Source organism: Rhipicephalus microplus, unplaced genomic scaffold (assembly GCF_043290135.1).
Source record: "Rhipicephalus microplus isolate Deutch F79 unplaced genomic scaffold, USDA_Rmic scaffold_14, whole genome shotgun sequence".
Classification (NCBI taxonomy): Eukaryota; Metazoa; Arthropoda; class Arachnida; order Ixodida; family Ixodidae; genus Rhipicephalus; species Rhipicephalus microplus.
This window is the reverse complement of record NW_027464587.1, coordinates 10,212,614-10,232,221: the sequence shown is the minus strand read 5'-3', so window position 1 is coordinate 10,232,221 and position 19,608 is coordinate 10,212,614.

The window sequence follows — 19,608 nt, the reverse complement described above, 5'->3', positions numbered from 1 at the left end:
CTACAGGTCAGGCCGCAAACATTCAGATGCCGACGCTCTCTCCCGCTCTCCACTTCCCCATGAACACGGAAGTACTTCTGTATCCAGCCTCGATGCTGTGGCACTTTCGTACGCGGACATGCCCTATGAACAGCGCCAAGACGCTTGGATAGCCTCTATGATAGAGTTACTGTCTCAGCCGTCCCAAGTTACGCCCAATCGTTCACTGCAGCGCACAGCTCGACACTTTACCATCCGCGATGGACTCCTGTACCGTCGCAACTACCTTTCTGACGGCCGCAAGTGGTTGCTTGTGATTCCTCGCCACCTACGTGCCGACATTTGCGACTCTTTTCACGCGGATCCTCAATGCGGCCACGCCGGTGTGATAAAAACGTATGCACGTCTCCGGCTGCGGTACTATTGGCGCGGAATGTACCGCTTTGTCCGACAGTACGTGCGTTCGTGCTCCAAATGTCAACGCCGAAAAAGCCCACCACACATAGCCAATGGACAACTGCAGCCGTTGCCTTGCCCCTCCCGCCCTTTCGACCGCATCGGAATTGACTTGTACGGTCCCCTTCCCTATACGCCTAACGGGAACCGCTGGGTGATTGTCGCCATTGATCACTTGACACGCTATGCTGAAACTGCTGCGCTGCCAGAGGCCACATCACGTGAAGTTGGCTTATTTATCCTTCACAATCTCATTCTACGCCATGGCGCGCCTCGTGAGCTACTCAGTGACCGCGGCCGTACGTTCCTCTCCGAAGCGGTACAAGCCCTTCTTCGCGAATGCAACGTTGTGCATCGGACAACCAGCGCATACCATCCGCAAACGAATGGAATGACCGAACGGTTTAACCGCTCACTGGGCGACATGCTATCCAAGTACGTGTCCGCTGATCACACCAACTGGGACCGCATACTGCCCTTTGTAACTTACGCTTACAACAGCGCCACTCAGTCTACGACAGGATTCTCTCCGTTCTTCCTCCTTTACGGGCGCGAACCTTCCTCATTCATGGACACCATTCTCTTGTATCATCCAGACGCTTCGGAATCCACAACTCTATCTGAAGTCGCCACCTATGCAGAAGAATGCAGGCAACTCGCGCGTTCCTTAACCGCCCAAGATCAAGCGTACCAGAAGAACCGTCACGACGAAAACCTGTCTTCGCAGTCATACTCGCCTGGCGCCTTGGTATGGCTTCGGGTTCCCTCATCTGTTCCTGGTCTTTCCACCAAGCTACTGCCGAAGTACGAAGGCCCCTACCGAGTCCTACGTCAGGCCTCACCGGTTAACTATATTGTTGAGCCGGTTCAACCATCAACAGACCGACGGCATCGAGGCCGCGAGACTGTTCACGTAGATCGATTGAAGCCGCACTACGACCCACCCGTCGTACCCGTTCCATAGGTCGCCAGGATGGCTCCTTTTCTGAGGGGGGAGTGATTTGTAGCATTGATATTTGGCACAGGCCGGAACGCCAGCTGAAGAAGAGAAGGAAGAGTGTTGTTGCTGCTCGCGCTCGCTCCGCTTGACAGCTGGTCGGTTCTACCGCTACGTTTCCCACAAAGTAAACGTCTCTTCTGCTCACCACTAAAGGTGTACTATCAATATATATATATATATATATATGTATATATATATATATATATATATATATATATATATATATATATATATATATATATATATATATATATATATATATATATATATATATATATATATATATATATAGGAAAAGTAGGCTTCGTACGTCATCGGTATCAAGCGGGCTGCCGGTGTGAGTGCATTGCTGGCACAAGCGAAGAAAACGTGGCGTACAAGTTCACAAAAATAGTAGCTCAGGCAAACTTATGTCTTTTTATCCATGTGACAATCGTTATCAAAATCCAACGTGTAGGCGATCGCGGATACGACTTATCGTGCGGCCGGCGGTACACAGGTTGTGCCTTACCAGCACGATGAAAGAACCGTGCCTGCGAACGGTCTCGTCGCTGTAAGTATACAGATATCTACATCACTCCGTAAGACACCGCGAACATGGGGCACTTACCTATTGTTAATTTGTGACTATAAAATAACGACGACGAAAATTTCACGCAAGCCGCATGTTGCGATCGCCGGCGGTCGTTTAGCCGTACTCGTTGTAAGCCTAGCGACGCCGTCGGCAAGACGACACGGTATGGCATCGGCGGGGCGCCTGCGGCTGCTTCGCCGGCTTTCCTGCACAAGCGCCGCTGCTATGTTTGTGTTTGCGGACTCATGCGCCAGCACTGCGAACGCAGGTTCGGCCGACATGATCGAATACCAGCTGATAATTCGTATTCTCGGGCTGGAGGCATGTTGAAGATTAGATGGATCTATATTAAAAGATCGATGCGCATCGGTGCTACGAATAAGCCCATGTAAACTTTCGCGTTACGGTGTCAATATTTATTGTTTTCTTAAGCCGAGTAAAAGTCGCTCACTGGCACTAGATGAGAGGTCAAAATACTGTGCTATATATACCCGAGAGTCTGTTCTCTGGAGTACAGCGCGGGCAGTCAGTGTTTGCGGTGCTTTACTTTGAAATAATAGTGCGTATGTATGTGTGTGTGTGTGTGTGTGTGTGTGTGTGTGTGTGTGTTGCATGAATAACATACTATCTTCAGTGCTGATTAAATTGGAATAAAAATAAAATATAGTGCGCATACACAGTGTCGCCATTTTTTTTTGTCATTGGTCCAGACGGTTCAACTGTTAGTCCCGCTGGAGAATTCTACTGGGGCCAACATTTAAACCAAGTGGAGTAAGTGCTTGGGGTAACAGTTGAGCCCTTGCAGTTACTCCCGCAGTTAGTCCAAAATTGGTTCAAAATCTGTGGCAGCGCATTTAGACCCCCAAAGGACCAATGGCATACCCCACTTTAGTCTTTTTCGGCTTAGAGTGTACTTGCTTAAAGTCTATTTTGCCCTCCCGGTCCCTAAACCCCAGGGCTTTAAAAAACTCTGCGCCATTATCCTGAACTATAGGGTGAAGCCCTTTACAGAACATTATCAAGTGTTCGGCAGTTTCTTCTTCCTCTCCACACGCACCGCATACTGTGTCTACCCCTTCGTGTTTGGCCCGATATGTCTTGGTTCGCAGTGCTCCCGTCCTTGCCTCAATCAGTAGAGAACTACCCCGAGTATTATCATAGATCCTTTCCTTGGCAATTTCCTGCTTAAAAGTTCGATAGATCTCTAATGCGGACTTCTTAATCATGCCCATTTTCCACATGTCAGTCTCCGTTTCCTTCACTTTCTTCTTAACCGATAGTTCTTTTTGGTTTGGCCACCTGCTGTTTTCTAAGTATTTACCAGTCAACTTCCTGGTTCCCATTGCTGACGATGGTAGCGCTGCCACGCGGGCACTCAAGAAAACGAAAACTTGTTGACATTTTTTGCGCCACGGCAACGTACCCTCTCCCCGTAGAGTGGGCTCACTCCCCACTTATTCTAGAACACTATAATAGTGCGGTTGCTTTGGTAGCAGCACAGAGGAAGCAGGCACTTCCTCCATGGTAGCAGATGCGGGCAGGCCCCGAAACTCTCAAGTTCAAATGCTCACTTGTAGGGAGCGAAAAAATCAACTGCGGCGCGTTTCTGCTGAAACGGGGTGTTGAACCAGCAGGAGTTGACTCGGCGAACGAAAGCTTTATTGAGCGCAAGGGCTAACTGAACGCAAGCCTGCGATCACAGCAAGTCTTCTTCCTTTTCTATATTCGAGCTCCATGCCCACTGCCCTCGTTACAATCACCCCCGGGCGATGAGGGAGCCATCCTGGCGACCTAAGGACAGGTGTACACAGAAGGGTCATGGTATGGCTTGAGCCGAGAAATGTGCACAATTTCTTGTCCCCGACGGCGCTTGTCCGGAGATGCACCCAGTGGCTCGACCAGGTAGTTGACAGAGGATGTTTGGCGTATAACTCGATAAGGGCCACGGTACCTGGACGAAAGCTTGTGGGAGAGTCCTGGAGGAGTAGAAGGAATCCATAACCACACCAGTGAGTTCGGTGCAAAGCTCATAGGCGTGGCTGATGCGTCGTGGCGATGTTTTTGGCGCGTCTGGTCATGTGACGTGAACGCACGAGCAAGCTTCCGACATTCTTCAGCGTGTGCTGCTGCTCGAGAAACGGTAGTCATCTCTGAAGGGTCCGGTCGATAAGGAAGAATAGTATCCATTGTTGATGATGGCTCGCGTCCATGAAGAAGAAATAAAGGCGAAAATCCAGTGGTGCTTTGCGTTGCAGTGTTCTAAGCATATGTCACAAAAGGCAGTATGCTATCCCAATTTGACTGGTCGGATGAAGTGTACTTGGCCAGAATATCCCCAAGTGTACGATTAAAACGCTCTGTCATCCCATTATTTTGCGGATGATAGGCTGTGGTAGTGCGGTGTATGATGCGACACTCGCTCAACAACGCTTTGATAGCATCGGAGAGAAAAACGCGGCCGCGGTCGCTTAGTAACTCTCGAGGTGCTCCATGCCTTAAAACCAGGTTTTGCAGTATAAAACACGCAACGCCTTTTGCGGTAGCAGAAGGTAACGCAGCTGTTTCAGCGTACCGCGTTAGGTGGTCGATAGCGACAATGACCCAGCGGTTGCTACTCGAAGTATAGAGAAGCGGACCGTAAAGGTCGATTCCGAAACGATCGAAAGCTCGTGCTGGACATGGCAACGGCTGCAAGGGACCTGTGGCATGCTGAGTGGGCATTTTGCGTCACTGGCACGTAAGGCAAGACCTTACGTAACGGCGAACGAAACGGTACATACCGCGCCAGTAGTACCGCAGCTGCAAGCGAGTATATGTTTTTAACACACCAGCGTGGCCACATTGCGGATCATCGTGGAACGTGGCACAGATGTCAGAGCGCAGATGTCGGGGAATGACGAGCAACCACTTACGACCCATCGAACTGTAGTTTCGGCGGTAAAGCAGGTTATCCCGAATAGCGAAGTGTCCTGCTTGACGGCGAAGCGTCCTGGAAACTGGAGCGGGCGTCCGGTTTGAGAGCAAGTCCAAAAGAGAAGAAATCCAAGCATCTTTGCGTTGCTCGGAAGGCATGTCCAAAATGCTGATGGCCAAGGCAGCACTGGTGGAGATATGCGAGCCGACAGGCTCTGAAGCCAATGGCGAACGTGACAGGGCATCGGCGTCGGAATGCTTACGGCCAGAACGGTAGACAACACGGATATCGAACTCCTGTAACCGCAATGCCCAACGAGCGAGCCGACCATTATGATCTTTTAGTGAGGATAACCAGCAAAGTGCATGGTGGTCTGTTACAATATCAAACGGACGTCCATATAAATAAGGCCGAAATTTTCCGATTGCCCAAATAATGGCAAGGCACTCCTTTTCAGTTACACTGTAATTCTTCTCAGCTTTACCGAGGGTGCGGCTGGCATAGGCAACGACGTACTCGTCAAAGCCATCCTTGCGTTGGGCCAGTATGGCCCCTAGCCTGACACCACTAGCGTCTGTATGAAGCTCCGTTGGAGCAGATGGATCGAAATGTCGGAGTATGGGAGGCGTGGTGAGAAGCCGTCGGAGTTCCTGAAATGCATCATCACACGCCTGCGACCACGCTGACAAATCAGAACTTCCGGCAAGAAGATTGGTCAAGGGGGCGATAATGGAGGCGAAATTGCGGACGTAGCGCCGGAAGTAAGAACATAGGCCGATGAAGCTTCGAAGCTCTTTGATGGTGGTTGGCTTTGGGAACGCCGCGACTGCATTAAGTTTCGTAGGGTCCGGGAGAATGCCGTCCTTAGAAACTACATGGCCGAGAATTACAAGCTTGCGAGCGCCGAAGTGGCATTTCTTCAAGTTAAGTTGAAGTCCCACCGTGGAAAGGCACGTAAGAACTTGCTCGAGGCGGCTGAGGTGGGTCGCAAAGTCGCTTGAAAATACCACAATGTCGTCCAAATAACAGAGGCACGTTTTCCATTTCAGACCTCGCAAGATGGTATCCATCATCCTTTCAAAAGTGGCAGGCGCATTGCAGAGGCCAAAGGGCATAACGTTAAATTCATATAGTCCATCCGGTGTTACAAAGGCTGTCTTCGGGTGGTCACCCTCTGCCATGGGCACCTGCCAGTAGCCGGAGCGTAAATCTAACGAAGAAAAGAACTCTGCACCTTGTAGGCAGTCCAGAGCATCATTGATGCGCGGCAGAGGGTATACGTCTTTGCGCGTTATCTTGTTGAGTCGGCAGTAGTCAACGCAGAACCGGATGGATCCGTCTTTTTTCTTGACGAGAACAACCGGTGAAGCCCAGGGACTGTTTGAAGGCTCGATGATGCCCCGTTTCAACATGTCGTCCACTTGTTCGTTGATGACATGGCGTTCAGCAGATGACACACGGTACGGACGCTGCCTTAGCGGGGCTTGTTGACCGTGTCAATACGGTGAACGACCGCAGAGGTTCGGCCTAAGCCTGACTGGTCACAATCGAATGAAGAGCGAAAGCGGAGAAGAAGAGTTATAATCTCTTCGCGCTGAGTTGGTGCGAGCTCAGAGTCGATGGCATCCGAGAATACGCCGAGAACATCATTAGGCGTGTTGGTAGGAGTGACAGCACAAATTGGGAGCGAAACCGTAGAATCGGGTATAGTAGCCGGAAGAATGCACTCGTAAGGTTCGTAGCTTCCCTGGCATTCTCCACGAAGTAGGGATGACGGGCTGTCCGAGGGATTGCACACATAAATGGCAGCGTGACCGTTGCGAAAAACGACGATGGCAAACGGAAGCATAATATTTCGACGGCACGCAGATGGGACCGATGGCATAAACAACACAGGCTATTTCGGGGGGGAGGCACACGACACCGAGACAACAACAGCTGAGAAAGGCGCAATGTCAACGTCAGAAGCAGCAAACACTCTACACGAAGCGCCATCGTCGGGGTCATAGCACGGCACAGATAATGCGAGTTCGGAACGAGCACAGTCGACCAAAGCAGAATTTGACGAAAGAAAGTCCCATCCAAGGATAACGTCATGCGAAGAACGGAATAAAACTACAAATGAGACGACGTACATCGCACCTTGAATGACGACTCGTGCAGTGCACACAGCTGAAGGCTGAATATGATGGGACGCAAAGATAGTCTGCAAGAAGTCTGCAAAGATAGGTCGGTAAGTTGCGTGGTCACTTTCTTCAAGTTTCAGCACAGTTTCTCGCTAATTACAGATACGGCAACTCCAGTGTCAACAAGTCCGTGCACCTTTATGCCATCAATATAGAGTTCGATTTCGTTCGGGGGACAGCAGTTAGGTCTTGAAATTTTGGATGCCAACGCAGTTCTTGCCTCCGGAACTGCGCCCGTCAGTTTTCCCCTCGCGGTGGGCTGTTGCGACGTAACATTGGAGAAATAGATCGGCGACGAGGAGAAGGCGAACGGCTTGAGCCGGATGGGCGGCGACCGGTACGTACGTCAAAAGGTGGATCGGCAGGAACGGGATATCGCGGCTGAATGGGCATGTAGTGTGAGGCCCCTGCAATGTCATGAGAAGGGAAGCTGCGACGGCGGCAGTGACGAGCTATGTGGCCTGGGATGCCACATGAAAAACATATTGGCCGATTATCCGGAGTGCGCCATTGGCTGACGGTAGGGGCACTTGTCACCGCATAAGGTACCGGAAACGGTCGTGCAGGCGGCGGCTTCATAAAAACGTTCCGAGTTGTTTCGTATACAGCCGGAGACGGGACAGTCAACGGGTGGGCAGGTGGCGTCGACGAATAAACGTGGCGAGTTGCTTCGTAGATAGCCGGAGACGATGGAGCGCGTGGCCGAGCAACAGCGGCTGCATATGTTAGTGGTGCGGTAACAGATGGTGGAGCCTGAGCTAACGGCAATGCTTCGGCAACTTGCGATTCAATGACCTGACGAAGCGAAGGCGATAAGGGTGTCATCGGCTCGGTAGTTCTGGTGATTATAGATAGCTGCCGGGTGACCTCCTCGCGTATGAATTGCTTTATGAATGGCATTAAAGCAGAGTGGTCGGCAGTGTCATGGCGATAGTCGAGGGATGAAAGGTCCGCGGTGTCTTGAGCAGCGCAACGTGTGGAAGCACGTTGCCTACGCAGCTCATCATAACTTTGGCAGAGCTGAATCACCTCGGCGACTGTCTGGGGACACTTCGCAGCAAGCATTTGGAATGCACCATCGTCGATTCCTTTCATTATGTTTTTTATCTTGCCTGCCTCATCCAGAGTCGGGTTGATGAGCTGGCAGAGGAAGAGCACATCTTCGATGTAGCTCGTGAAAGTCTCATCTGTTCTCTGTACTCTGCCACGCAAGCGCTGTTCAGCACGAAGGCGGCGGACAGCAGGACGTCCAAAGACTTCCGAGAGGGTTTTTGCTAATTCCGACCACGTACTAAAATCACTTCGATGATTTCTGTACCATAGTTTCGCCACGTCGGTCAGGTAAAAATTCACATTTATGAGCTTATCGGCTGCGTTCCACTTATTGTACGCGCTCACCAGTTCATACTCGGCAATCAAGTTGTCCACATCTTGGTCCTCTGTGCCACCAAATATGGGGGGGTCGCGCTGCCGGAGAGCGCCAGCGCAGAAAACAGGTATGGGTGCGAGAGCTGGAGTGGCGGCCTGAGACGGTCCCGGATCAGTCATCGCAGAAGGTGGTTGGAGTGTGCGGCTACGAAGCTCCAGGGTGAGGACCAGATGTACCCAGCACCTCCACCACTTGAAACGGGGTGTTGAACCAGCAGGAGTTGACTCGGCGAACGAAAGCTTTATTGAGCGCAAGGGCTAACTGAACGCAAGCCTGTGATCACAACAAGTCGTCTTCCTTTTCTATATTCGAGCTCCATGCCCACTGCCCTCGTTACACTGCATCAAACACATAGAGTGGATTTACTTACTTCTCTCGCCACTCGCGCTATTGCACTTTCTTGTAGAGGCGCCTTCGTCGGGGCCAAGTTTTATTTTAAACTGATTAAATACTACATGTTTGCGTACCGCTATACATAAAACATTTTGTTGTTCTAGCAAGTAGTTCTTCTTAAACATGTGCTGTGTCATCAACTTTTTGTAATAGTTTTCACTCCAGCTGACTCGATGTCAGTAGCGTGACATTACATAATATTCCAGCACCGTTCCATGGATGGATGGATGGATATGGCTGTACCTTTTAGATCAGGCGGTGACTAGCGCCACCAAGTCGTAATACTTAATGAAACATGATCTTTTGAAACATGATTAATGATTTTTTTTCCTTAAATAGTGAAGTTTTGTATTCGTACTTTGCAGCGAAGGGTTCAATTTTCACCCGTGCCTTGACTTTAGCCACCAATCAGATAACCTCCTTCTAGTTAATTCTACCCGCTTAAAGTCTACTTTGCCCTCACTGTCCAGGCAGTAGGGAGCCTACATGAACGGCCGTTTTTAGGGTGATGTCCGCCTTTGACCCACTACATGCCGCTAAAGTGAGCTAGAATAGGGTAGTGGGCTTGCTGGGGTCCCCTGCTTGACGCCGGGTATGTCACACATGTGGTGGCGCCACCAGCGACTTCAATGTAGGGCACTGCTTAACGGAGGCGTTGGTGCGCAACTGAAATCATTCTTTTTGTGCGCTGTTATCCCATGCACTGGACAGAAATGCGCGCGAATTTTGGCAGTGTAAACGGTGATGCTGATGCCGCTAAGACAATAAAAATAAAGAAAGAAAACTAGCGTGGAGCTAGGTGCGTAGGCCGTTGGCCTACATGTGCGCGTAGGTAACCATCTAGAACACTGTAGCATGGTGTATGCAGCTATACTGCTAGCTCGTTATTTGATGTTAAATGAAACACACCGAATACCGTCAGTACTCGTGCGAATAAAGCTGTAGAAAACATTCTTTTTATAAACTCTGTCGGCGTAACTCGCACGATTAAACTGCATGCAGAACTCGATGCATGCAAGGGATGCTGTGCAAACATGAGATGCATTTAAATTCTCTTACAAGTGATAAGCAGCGATGGCGAACTTTTCAAAGCTTACGTTGCGCGGCTATCGATTGTACACTGGATTCTTTGCATTTCTCGGGCCCTATACTTTCGTCACGCACGCCTTTTACGAGCGTGTGAAATTATTAGCGATGCTGACCTTGGCACACACTCGGGTGTTTACCACGACCTCCTAATGTTATACATTTTACAGCATTTACAAAAATTTCAGCTGCTCATTCTTTCTGCAGATCTTTATTATCTTGGCTCTGTAATTTGGCTGTTTATGCACTGAATATTCCTGTGCAAAGACTGTAAAAGTCCACAGATAAGAAAAACAGGAAGCCAAGTACTGGGCACAAGTACATGAAAATTTATTCATCAGATATATATTGGGCACAGTTGCTTACTGGATATTTCTTCTTCAGGAGCAGCGGCTCAACTTTACATGCTTTGCCTTTTCCCGCTTCTCGGTTCTATCAGAATTAATGCCTTTCACAAAACCGCGTAACAATACAAAAGCTGATTACGTCTTTTGAGAGGCCAGGAGCATGTTGTGTGCACCCAACTTCTTGGAAAAACTTTTCTTTCACGATTGTCAATACATCCAAAATGCTGTCAGAATGCGACTTGTAGCAAGAAAAGCACTCTGTAAACATGTTTTCTAGCTTGCTCACAAAACTGTTTAAGGTAGCTAGATGGATACAACAGTCCACCTTTGTCACGAAAGGTGGTTAGACGAGTGAGCTGAAAATATTTTCCTTGAGCTGGCATCGTGAGTAGTGTTATGCAAACTTCGCAGTTTGTTTTAATGACACACTTTCGCGCAATATAGCCAGCAACATAAAAGATCAGCCTGAAATAACTTCTAGCAATATGCTGGTTGTGGTCAATAGGTGCTGGCACTATAGGCTCATTCACACTGCTTGCACTGCCAACTGAATCGTCTTGTGGCAGTGTGTCAGTAGCAGCATTGATCTCCAGCAATGAAGCTAGCTCGCCTTGGTCACAATTCCCCTGGCTAACTGTTTTCACGAGACCATAGAATGACAGACAAGTAATAGCAAAAACTGAGTTGGCGTGGGGTGGTCGTTGCTGCTGGATGACTGACGTATAATACCAAATAAATTTTCTAATGAGTCTTGGCTGGTCTTTGATGTCCTTATGTATTTAAATGCTACTTTCCCTGTCAAATAAGAAAGCATTTCTAGCACACTGGTTATAGTCACACGCAGTCCAGTCACGTAGATTGTATGCACGTAGTCCCGTAGCACATACTTCGGCTGAAAATGAAGGTCACACACGGCAGATGTGTCGTCCAGGCCTTTGTCCGCTCGATGCAAATTTCTTTCCCATTGCTTCTTCGGGGCTGCATCCTTCGGAACGCCGAACAAAGACGGCTTCTTGCTGCCCTTCACGTGGACGTAACCTGTACGACAGCTTGGCGCAAAACAGTGGTTTTGCCGCCGCGGAAGCATTTTAACCTCGTTTGAGGGTCACTGCTTGTCAGGCCACATCACTGTTCGCCGAAGAACCTAGGGGGTTGAGGATGCAAAGCGCGACGAGTTCTCAAAGTAACAAAACTCGCACACCCCAACCGCCACTCCAAACAGGCAGCAACTGCCCCAGCGCCAACGCTCGCTACATTTAATGCGGCGGTGGCGCCACACCACGGAGTCGCGCCGAAGCACTTTTGTGTGACATTGGCGGCGTCACCGCAATGCATGGCGCCTGCCGGTGAGTGAGCCCACTACCTACAGTGTACCAGAATAGAGGCAGTGTGCTCACTGCCCTATTCTTGCGGCGCTCCGCCGTAGCGCACTCTGTGTCGACTTCCACGATGCCCACCAGGGGCGCTGACGCTTGACGCACCTGAAAAACTTCTCTTGGTTCGTGTTGGCCGTGTTGGCGGACGGGGCTGGTTCGCTCAGTTCAGTTCGATCGGTTCGATTGGATCAACGTGGGTACCCCGTGTGCGCGTTCTGTGCTTTATGCTTGGATCATTGTGTAGTATGTGTTCGTGAAGATGCCTAACCGCCGTCGAAATTACTGTTTTGCGCCCGGTTGTCGAACCGGGTACAGTCGTTTGCAGGATGCACCACAGGCGTCTTTGTTCAGCGTCCCGCGTGATGAAGAACGGCGGAAGGAGTGGGAAAGAAATCTCCACCGTGCAGATAAGAAACTGGATGAGTTTCCTGCGGTCTGCGAACTGAATTTCTAACCGAGGTTCGTTATCAAGGAGTTCGTGCACCATATAGATGGCAAAGAGGTACGCATTCCTCGTGATAAACCGATGCTGTCGGAAAACTCCGTCCCCACGATTCTTCCAAATTTGCCGCAGTACCTCACGAAGAAGATGCCAAAACCGAGAGCTAAAAGGAAGATATGCGAAAATGACCATGCAGCCGCAAAGAAAAGGAGCTGAAGTGCTCTCGAGACTGACTGTACTGAATTTCCACGGGCTTCTATTGGTGATTCAGGGGAGGACTGCGACTTCACACAGGATGACGTTCCAGCGGAGCCCGAGCATTGTTTGTCGTTTTGTTATTGTTTAAAGACTCCTTCCAAGTAATGGTGCATATCAATGTGTAAATGTCTCGATCTGCCATTATTCAGCCTTTTTTTTACCCTAATATTTCTTGTGCAAATTCTTTCATCACTTATTTGTAATTAAACATTATTTCATCAATTTACATGGATTTTTATCATTTCTTTTTAATTTGCTACGTCATTAACTTGATGGATACACGAAATATGAAAATTCAGTAGCAATGAATGGAATGGACTCTGGCAGTGAAGGACAAGAGCGGGTGTAAATCAATGAAAGAGGTTTCCGTCCTGCAGGACCTAACAGGCTGTTGATAATAATGATGCTACGTCTTGTTTACAGCAATAATCACGCCACACACCAATCATCACCTAAAGTCTAGAAGCAGCGATGCTCGAATGTTAAACGTCGTGCGTGGTTGTCATGGTGGTTAAAGTTTGGGTTTAGGGCGCGCATTCCTGCAGCAGGCACGTAATCAAGAAAAACCCGGCGTAGAGGCTGTCTAAGGCGTTGTACTGTTCAACCCAAGGACGTGTGTTCGATCCTAGCTGCGGTGGCTGTTCTCCTGACGGAGGAGAAAAACGAAACAAGCCGTGTGTCGACATTTCGGCTGACGTTAAAAATTCTAAAGGGATCTAAATTAACCTGCAGCCCTCCGCTATGGCGTACCTCATAGCGAAAGTGTGGCTTCGGCCCGTTAAACTCCAAAATTTTAATTCTGACGTTCGAAAAAAAAAGTGCGTAGTGTTTTTCGCACCTCGGAACCGCAGTCGACATGACCGCTGCATTAGTGAAACCACTTTGAACATTTAAACGGCCGGAAAATAATACAATGTCAGTTGCTTCACGCCCTGCACACTGATAAGATGCCCCAAAAGAAGTGTCGTGCATTGCATGTCGCGAACGTTGCATAATTTCTGGCATTTCAACAATTGCGCTGTGGCTCTCTACTTCGGCGCGCAAAGGAGTTTCAGGTGACGCTGCGAGCCGCGCCGCCTCTTGGCGTCGACACGAAGTGGGTCACCCACCGCCGCCTGTGAGCACACTGCCTCTATTCTAGTACACTGTACCACTACCCTATTCTAGCTCACTTTAATGCCGCCGCCCGCCAAAACACAATGTTGCCAAACAGCAACGCCGCGCTGTCGCCCCATCTTGGTGCCCGCACTGCGTCTACGCCCGGTTGCGTTTAGTTCTCAATAATACGGCGTCGAACGTTGCGGTAGCGCGTGAAACGCTGCCGGTGAAGCCTTAGAATGCCTGGATGCTGCGTACCGCTCTGCACTAACCACAACAGAAAGGGGGTGCGAATGTTCCGCTTCCCAGCGAGCCCTGGCCGACGACAACTATGGCTGGCTCAAGTGAAGCGAGACGGCTGGGAGCCCACCAGTGCGTCTCGTATTTGCTCTGTGAGTACTGCGTATTTCGTTCACTGTTTTTTCTGAGTGGCTATGAAAGAGGAAAAGGAAGAGAAAAGCGCTGTCCCGTTACTGCCTCTCTGAATGAGGGCACCTCCACAGGAAAGCGCAGGGAAAGGGGAATGGTTTCCTGCGGCACGCGTATATGTGTTTCGCGGTGTTCGCGAATGAGTAGATAACCGAAGTTGTCGTTGCTGCGTCCACGCATTGCGAGTAGGAAGCCCACAAACGGGACGCGTCCGCGCGTTCGTACGGAGACGCGCTCGCTAGTCTGAGCTGTTGCCACGCTTGCGTTCATGTCAGCGTAACCTCAGTATTATGTCGCAGGTGTTTGTGTGTGGGCTGCGATTTTTTTCGTGCGCTCACTTTGAGAACTGGGTCGCTTACACGACCCTGAGAACTGCCGCTGTCACTCGGTCGGCTCCTTTTTGTTGCGCCGTACTTCGCGTAGCTGGAGGGAGCGGCGGCTGGCTCCAAAATGGCGGCGCACAGAAAACTATGTTGAATTTGGTGGAAGCTGGCAACAGCGTGCCGCGTTGCCCGCTGGTTTTGGCTGAGTTTCTTGAAGGCACTTATTAAGATGTCTCCACCCTAAAAACGGCCGTTCATGTAGGCTCCCTACCAGGCAGGTGACTGCCGCGTCACGGCGAGCCATGGCGCGAACTAATAAAAGTAGCCTTTCCGTTAGGTGCTGGTGATGATGATGATGGTACCGAGGCCATTCCCTTTGTAACGGGCGGGCACACTTTGGCACCCTAGCCGATAGTAAAAAAATACAAAAAATAAGATATAAAATACAGACTGGGCGGGTTGCCAAGTTAAGAACCCTCCCGAAGTCCCCGGAGAGTTATTTTCTTCCATTGTTCTAGGCGAGTTCTGCTGCGCCTCACTGCGGCGTAGTCCACCACATCACCTGTGTCCACATGCGCCACTAACATTAGGAGAACAACAACCCAGTGCGGCAGCGAGATCTGTGTTCGAACTGGATGGGCTCAGTTGCGGGCACTCAGTCACGATGTGTGCGATGGTCTCGTCAGCCCCACAACACGCGCGAAACACCACACTCAGGAGTTCACCGTCGTAGGCTTGCTTACGGACGAGAGTACGCAGGGCTCCTGCTCTCGCCTCAAACAACAGCACACTTCCAAAGCCATTGTCGTACAGTGGGACTGGAGCAATGGTGTCCTTGTGCTGGCGGTAGAGGAGGAGACTTGACTTGTTCACTTGTGCCTGCCTCCACTTCTCCTCCTCGGCCTCCTTAATACGTTGGCGAATTTTCTTAGTGCGCCCCCGTTGGTTTTCGGCCGCCAGTGGCGCCTGGAAAAACCCAAACTTTTTCTCAAGTTGGTACACTCGTCGTACCCACTTGGTGCGCATACATGTCGCCATGAGGTAGTCAAAAACTCGTCGGGACCACCTCTCGCGGGCCATGTACATCAGGCGGCAGTGGAACGTCAGTTTGCTGGCCGCCTCACGCGCTTCGAAGCTCGACCAGCCGATGTCCCCCTGGACCGCCTCGTTCGCCACCATGCCATGACAGCCCAGAGCGATGCGTCCCACTTCCCGCTGTCGCCGCTCCAACCATTCCCGGGTGGCCGCTGACATAATCACGACTGCGTTCGCAAATGTCAGCCCAGACACGTGGACGAGCTTCCAAAGATCACGTACCATTATATACCGGTTGCAGCCCCACAAACAGCGGCGCCTGAGGATGCTCTGAGCCCGTAGTCCAGCTTCACGCGTCTTCGCCTCATGTAGGCTGTACATGTGCGTTGATGCTGACAATTTTACACCCAGGTACCTGTAGTCGGTGCAGCTGCTCACTTCGGCATCTCCCAGGGTCACAACACTCTCCTTGGTGCACTCACCCACAAGTCTGAGAAGGGCTGTCTTCTTAACGTTGAAGCAGAGCCCCACGCGGGTGATTTCATCCTGGCAGATGTCCAGCAGTGCCTGCATTTCCTCGGTGCTTTCTGCCATGAGCACGATGTCGTCTGCGAACGTTAATCCCGGTAGACGACGCCTCTCGTCGATATACCGCTGGTCGTGTGGTGGAGCCGAAAACCAAGGCTGGAGCTAAGAAGCTTCCTCTCGAGGCTTGAGACGTAAAGAATATACAGTAATGGTGAAAGTGCGCAACCCTGACGCAGGCCTTTCACTACTACAACGGGGTCTGACTGAACATCCCCGAAGTGTGCCACTTGTGGGAATTGAGGCTGGCCCGCTGCCTTTGCGCGGGCTTTCCCGCCTTTTCTGCCATTCTCATGTCCCGACATGTCTGCCCTCCTTTGCCGTCAGCCGCGCTGGGAAGGGCGGAGTGACGTTTAACTCCCTCACCCGGTAGCGGATGTTGACTGTGGCGCCGCGCGGGGAGCCTCCCGAGAGGTTTTCGCGCGCTGCGTCGGGAGCAGGGAGTACAGTCCGGGACTTCAAACGGTGAGCCACGCATTCTTTTCCGTCCGTCGAGTCCCGTCGCTCGGGGCTCGTCGGACTTCGCTGACGGCGCCTCGCGCCCGATGCGAACGCTCACCTTTTGTTGCCCCGCTGCGTACTCACGGCCGAAGGGCAGTACGGTGTCCTAGTGCGTGGCCTAGCTACGCCGACCCGTCTCCCTTCGAAGCCAACGCGAGCGCCTTTGCCCTCGCTCGAGCAACCAGGCCCTTTGCCCCGGTGTCTCCGTGGATCACCTTTACCGCGGAGACGTGCTCGTGGCACCCTGTGTAGTACTTTGTGCCCGTGGCGTGGATAAGCCTACTTGCTTTCCCGCCGCGCCTTTTTGCAACGGGCTGTACTGCGTTGGTGTTGCCACAATAAAGTGTTGCGACTTGAGCAGTATCGTGTTTCCCGCCACGGCGACGGTTGACGCGTGCCCTGCGGCTCGCTAAGACCGTACCCACGCTGGTGGCCGTACTCCTTCGGGATACGTGTACACCACACTGGCGCCCAACGCGGTATCAAAAGCTCTAGCTTTTGACTGCTCTTAGCGAGTCAGTTCGCCTGCGCGATTCGGGCTCGTCGCAACATGGCTGCTTCGCGGGACTTTTGTCCGCTGTCCCTTTTAGCGGATGCCGCGTTGCACACGGAGGCCATTGCCTGTATTGACGGGAACCCTTCTGCACCCGTCTGTGTCGGCACCCCCTATTGCGGTGACGACACGAGGCGCCTAGCCGCTCCCTTTGGAGATGGCGCGTCGCTTCGGAATGGGCCTCTTGCCCTACCCGAACGTTACGCACAAGCGCCTCCGACGCCCGTCCGTGTCGGCACCCCCTATTGCGGTGACGACACGAGGCGCCTAGCCGCTCCCTTTGGAGATGGCGCGTCGCTTCGGAATGGGCCTCTTGCCCTACCCGAACGTTACGCACAAGCGCCTCCGACGCCCGTCCGTGTCGGCACCCCCTATTGCGGTGACGACACGAGGCGCCTAGCCGCTCCCTTTGGAGATGGCGCGTCGCTTCGGAATGGGCCTCTTGCCCTACCCGACCGTTATGTCTGCTTCGTGGCATGCCGCGTTGCACCAAGAGGCCACCGCCTCTATCGACGGGCGCCCTTCGGCGCTCGCCTGTGTCGTCACCCCTTTTTGTGGTGAATACACTCCTACGTGGTAGCTGACGCGCTATCTCGTGCCCCCTGTTGTCTGCCGAGAACCTGCATTTCGGTGCGACGGCCGCTCGCGGTGCCTTAGCACATGCAAGCGTCGGGGGCGAAACAGCAGCTTCGCCGCCATTCGGCGAGGAGGGTGAGTCCCCATGCGGACAAACCTTGGCTGCTAACCAGGTAAGCGGCGCACCGCGAAGCGGCCGAGCGGGGGAGCTTTCCGAAGGCTACGAGGCCGAGAGCGAACCCGTAACGCCGACTCACGCGGCGGTTGCTGCGGTCCTGAGTGGGCGCGATACCAGACTCCCCCATTTGGGAGAATGGGAATTGCTTTCGGCAGCGAAGAGCTACTGAAGGCTCAGCAGAGTGATCCGTTTCGAGTCTCGGAGGGACGGAGCGCCGTATACGCTGCTTGCTTTGCGGCGGGCGCCGTTAAACCGTCTTGACGAGGCGCGGAGCGCCGTTACGCTGCTTGTTCTGCGGCGGGCGCGATTAGGGGGCTGAAACAGCGTGTGTCGCTGAGTCCCCGGCGGATTCATTTTGCTGGACCATGACGGGCTCCTGCTGAAGTATATAGCCACTGACGACGAGTCCATAGACCCGTTTAAGGTGGTTATGCCCAAAAGTCTGAGAGCCGCACTGTTGCGATCCTCTCACGACGAACCCATGGCCGGTCACCTGAGTGGCTCGAAAGTTTTTGCAAACTGAGCAATGTTGTGACCTGGCCCGGCACGAAGCGTGGCTTTTATCGCTATTCCGTGCCTGCCACGTCTGACAAACGGTTGAGCCAAGGGTTGGAAAGCCGCCCGGTCTTATGAACCGATTGTCAGTGAGCGTCCGTGGCGCGTACTAGCTGAAAGATCCCCTTTGGGAAAACTCAGCCGTGCCCACATCGCAGACCTGAAGCCCTTTGTCATGGTCTGACGAGCTTGCGCCAGTGCCCTGCGGCACTTCGCGCAAGCAACGGGCACACCCGGAGCGGCGGACCGCATTCGGACCCCGCACCGGTATAATCTGAGGAAGCGGTCACCTTTGTGATTTCGCGCCGGACGGCGGACTTCTCCGCAACCGAAGGCCCTCAGTTTACTGTCTAGCCTCAGTATAGGTTAGCTTCTTTACTGCCTTTTCCCGTAAAGAAGTTGACCCCACCGTGTCTGCTGCCAGTGTTTCTTTTTTTTTTCAAGTGTTCATGTGTATTTTATGTTTCTTTTTCTAATATTGAGTGTTATCTGTGTTTTGTGTTTTTTTTTGCCAGATCTTGAGTGTCATTTTGCTCTGTTTTTACTTTTTTTCTCGCATTCGTTTCGTCTACCGCGAAGGGAGCTGTGTGTGACCTTGTGTGTCGGTGCTTGCCGGGAGAGAGAGAGACGAAGGACGCTTTGCGCCTACGCTCGCGCAGCTGTCAGCGGTGTGTGTGCGTGCTTCCGTGCGTGTGTAAGTGCGTGACGCTTCAGTGCGAGCCCGCGAAGAGTGCGTCGGCTTCCCCCCCATCGATGCGGACACTGGAGATGCTGGGGGGGGGGGGGGCATTGACCCATTGACATCAGACCCTCTGGCTGTGCTCTGCTCTCGGCCGCCGTCGAAGAAGCCCCGCTGCCTTTCCCACCATGGCTCCTGCGCGAGGCCAGCTGAAAGCAGCTATATGCTGCTGGCCAACGCCAGGGCGCTTCGCAGCCAATTCGGGTTCGGCCTCCCTGATCACTGGAGAGGCCTGGCTTCCCGCAACGTCCAGCTCCGTCATCGAGCCAGAAATGCGGGGCGGCCCCGAACAACCGAAGCGGCTTTCGTCGGACTCGCGGCTTATCAAGAGCAGGAACAAGCCATCAATCAGCCCCCTTCCGGTACCTCTGACCTCGCACTGGGCATCGCACCCAGCGGACACTGTCACGCCTTTACCGCCCCTCCGCGCACTGGACGCTATCCCCCTTCAGCACCACGAACACTAGTGCCACGTTTCTGTGCTCCCTTCTGCAGTATTTGTATAGTGTCGTGTGTTTATTTTGTTATTTATGTTTTTGTTTCTTTGTAATCATATTTCTTTTAAGCAGCAGTAGCAGGGCTGGACTGAGGTTAGC